Raw genomic sequence first — 4,339 nt, forward strand, 5'->3', positions numbered from 1 at the left:
GGAAGTTATTCTTAAGCCACTTGCCCAGGGGAAGTTATTCTTAAGCCCCAGGTGCTAGGATGCAGAGGGGCAGGGGGATGGATTCACCCGGAGAAGTCCATCCAGTAGAGACCTTCCCTAGCAGGCGGGGCTGGATATTGCTCACGGCTCACTCTGGTCTTTCACACTTGGAAACGGGATGGCACTGGTCACGCACCCAAGAAACTGGCCCTGGTCCCTCTGGCTTGCTGTGTGGATGACGGATCAGAAGGACGGGGCTGGAGGTGGGCGGGGAGGCCGGCTACAAAGGCTAGGGCCCCCCCACCCCAGGCCAGGCACTGAGAGAGCTGCTTGCTGTGAGCTACTGTGGGAACCGGCCCTGCAGAGCGACAGGCCTGGGGAAACTTATTGCATCCTGGGGCTGAGAGCCTCCCGCTCCTGGAGAAAGTCCAGGCCTCCGTCCTTTTGCTCTTAGAGGACACTGCTGGTATCTGGGGCTCTGAGGGGCACCCCTTGCCCAGGGAGACCGACTGTGGGGGTTAGGTGTGGATGGCCCCATTCTATCCACAAGGCTCTGTAGGCCTGTGCATGTTTCTACCGTCTCCGAGAAGGATTGAAACCTGATGGGAGCATGAGAATCTCCAAACTACAAGAAGAAAATGTCAAATCAAACATAATACCTGCTGAGTTTGGCACCTGCTACCCTCTATGTGATGTCAACGGGTAAAATCAACTCGGCTTATCCTCTGTGAGGTCAGAATCAAATCACGAGCGCCACTGAGCCAAGAAATGGTTCCTGAGCACCTGCTGAGTGCTGAGCACCGAGCTGGATTCTGGGATAGTCGTCACGTGGTCCTAGACACTAACAAGTAATTTGTTCTTACCAAATTCAACGCTGTAAAGATTATACAAATCCTCTTTTTTTTTTTTTTTTAAGATTTTATTTATTTGACAGAGAGAGACACAGTGAGAGAGGGAACACAAGCAGGGGGAGTGGGAGAGGGAGAAGCAGGCTTCCCACGGTGCAGGGAGCCCGATGTGGGGCTCCATCCCAGGACCCTGGGACCATGACCTGAGCCGAAGGCAGACGCTTAATGACTGAGCCACCCAGGCGCCCCAATATACAAATCCTCTTTCAAAAATTCAGGGCAGGGGCGCCTGGGTGGCTCAGTCGGTTCAGCGTCTGCCTTCGGCTCAGGCCATGATCTCAGGGTCCTGGGATCGAGCCCATCACTGGGCACCCGGCTCAGCGGAGAGTCAGCTTCTCCCTCTCCCTCTACCCCTCCCCCCTGCTCTCTCTCTCAAATAAATAAATAAAATCTTTAAAATAAATAAAATAAAAAATTCAGGGCAAGAAAATGTCTGTTCCACGTGGGCTATGGGCAACACTTGTTTGGGCGTGTCTGTTCTGATGTGCAGAGAGAGTTCCCCAAGGTCAAAGTTCCTGAGCACTGCAGGTAAGCCCTGCCCAGGAGGGGGAGGGGACACTAGCAGGTGGCCCGGTGTGCCTGTGTAGGGACCACAGTGTGTGGAAAGGAAAGGAAGAAACTCTGCTCCGCCTCGCCCCTTGGTTTCTAGCGGGTGAGGATCCCATGTGGGTCCCCCACAGTGCCCCCAGCCCACCCCAGGGACTCCTAGGGTCAGGAAAGGTCACACTGAGCCAGGCCTGGCCCTACAAGGTAGACAGGCCTCCGGCGTGCTCCTGGGAGCTGAGTGGTGACTTCAGAGAGAGCAGAGCCCACACGGAGGGGCTGGGGCAAGAGGGTGGTCCTGGGTTTCAGGAGCTTGGGCTGTGGAGAGGGAGTGAGTTTGTTCATTCATTCACCCAACAAACATGGTGGCTCCTCCCTGTCTTTGGGACCAGCTCCCGGTGGCCCAGCTCTGACCTCCTGACCTCTGGTTTCAGCTTCTGGCCTGGGGAGAGGGGAGGGCAGAGAGTCGCTTACAGAAAAACCAGGAGCCAAAAATAGTCTCCTAGACTGCGCCCCTGTTTGGGAAGGCTTCTGGGTCCCCTGATGCAGGCAGGAGCTGCTACACACTCACGCACAAACACACTCACATGCCTGCCAGGGCCCTCCTACTGTGCACACTCACATGAGTTCACACTTACTCCCATGTGCACGCACACAAGCCACAGACTCCTACTCCTGAGCGTTGTCCCACACACCCTATGTGCATGAACTTACCCTGCGTAACACAACCTACAAGGGAGGTACTACATTACTCCCATTTTACAGAGGAAGAAACAGACCAGAGAGGTTAAGTCACTTGTCCAAGATCACACAGCCATTCATGGCAGAGCTGGAATCCAAACCCAGTCAGTCAGGCTCCTGCGCCCAAACTCTTGACTACTACATTCTATGGTTTTCTGGGTGGCAGAAATTATGTCCGCTATCATCAGCCTGGAAAGCAGTTTGTGGTCTTGCTGTGTCTCCCTATGCAGTCACTCACTTCCGAGAAGGAAAGAAAAATCGGACAAGGCCTGGTCTAGGTGGATATTGGAATTAGGAATCAGGCAACTTCGTTGTGGATGGTTCTGACCCCAGTTTGCTGTGTGACCTTGGGCAAGTCACTGATCTTCTCTGGGCCTCAGTTTCCTGCTGTGTAAGTGGAAGGGGGCTCAATGAGGCCAGAGGGCCCTTCTACTGGAGAGTCCTGCTCCTCTCCTGCCTCCCTGGCCTGGAGCTTCCCGAGGGCACGGCGCAGGCCGGCACTCCCCAGGAAGCCTGGTCTAGCAGACACTGGCGAGCACTGGGTCCCTCTTTGTCTAGCCTCGCCACCTGGACAGCTCTCCCTTGTAGGAACCTGGATGCCCCCAGCACTGCCAGCGACTTGCAGGCCATGAGGGGGATCGTCACACCCTCCCTCACGGTTGCTGTGCTACTGGGGCAGATGTCAGGGATGTGCCTTCTCTGGGAAGATCCAGCCCTTTCCATCCCCTGGCCTCCACCCAGCTGCCCAACGGCACTTCCCACTGGGTGACCGGCTGGGAGAAATTGAAGGAAACGAGCCCACCTCTGGGGCTGAGGGGACATCCCTCCACCCATCCCCACCCTGAACCCAGGTACGCTCTTCCCCACTCCTCCCCAAGCCCTTCCCAGCCCCCTGCCCTCTCCACCCACCCCCTCAGCCTGAGCCTCAGCTTCCCTCACCAGCCCCGCATCCCTGTCCATGGTACCTCTCCCTGAATGCAAACAGCTCTCTCTGGTTGTGGCTAAGGCAAGACTCTGTCACTCTGTCTTCCATTTCTTCCACAGCTTCTTCCTCCTCCGCAGTCTCTCCAGCAGACTCATGTGCCACTCCTGGACCAGGAAGTCTGTGAAGGTCTCTACTGCAGGTAGATCCCAGACACCCTAATCATTGAGCACAATGTACTGTATGTAGAGACCCCACCCAATGTGTCCCAGAGGCCTGTCAGGTGAGTGAGGAGTCCACTCACCCACCCATCCATGTATTCTTCCATCCACCCATCCACCCATCCATCCATCCATCCATCCATCCATCCATTCTCCATTCCTCCAAACATCCATTATGCATGCACTGATTATCTACCCATTCATTATCCACTTATTTACCCACCTACCCAGTCAACCACACACTCATGCATTATCCATCATTAATTCTTCCATGTATGCACAATTCATTTCCTATATTCTTTTATCCATCTATTCCCCAGATATTCATTGATACATCTTCCCATGCATGCATATATGCATGACTTCTTCCAACCACTTTCCCATTCACCCATCCTCTCCTGCACCCACCTGCCCCTTCCTCCATCCTTTCCCCCACCCACTACCCCCATCCACCCACCCACCCACCCACCCATGCATCCAGCCACCCACCCATCCATCCATCCATCCACCCATCCACCCACCTGTCCCCCATCCATCCACCTACCCACCTACCTACCCATCCACCCATCCCCTCACCCACCTGCCCCCCACCCATCCACCCACCTGCCCCCACCCATCCACCCATCCATCTGCCTTCATCCACCCACCCACACATGCATCCGTCCTTTCAGCCATCACTCAACCTTTTGTCTGTCGATCCAATCATCCATTCTTACACCTATCCATCCATATTGCAAAAATATATCGAGCACTATATGCCAGGCATCATGCTGGCCCTGGGAGTATACTGATGAACTTTCATGGTGCTTCCAGTCTGGTGGGTGAGGCAGAAAAATCATTAGACAAGTCCTGGGTGATAAACTCTCTGATGAGTGTGAGTGAGGGCTGAGGCAGGAGGACCACACAAAGGCAGCTCACGCAGATCTGGACATCTGGGAAGGCATCTTCTACAAGGCAATGCCCAATATAAACCCGAAGGATGAAGGCAAGCTGGCCAGCAAGGC

This window comes from Mirounga leonina, unplaced genomic scaffold (assembly GCF_011800145.1).
Source record: "Mirounga leonina isolate KUSES-001 unplaced genomic scaffold, KU_Mleo_1.0 Mir_488, whole genome shotgun sequence".
Lineage (NCBI taxonomy): Eukaryota > Metazoa > Chordata > Mammalia > Carnivora > Phocidae > Mirounga > Mirounga leonina.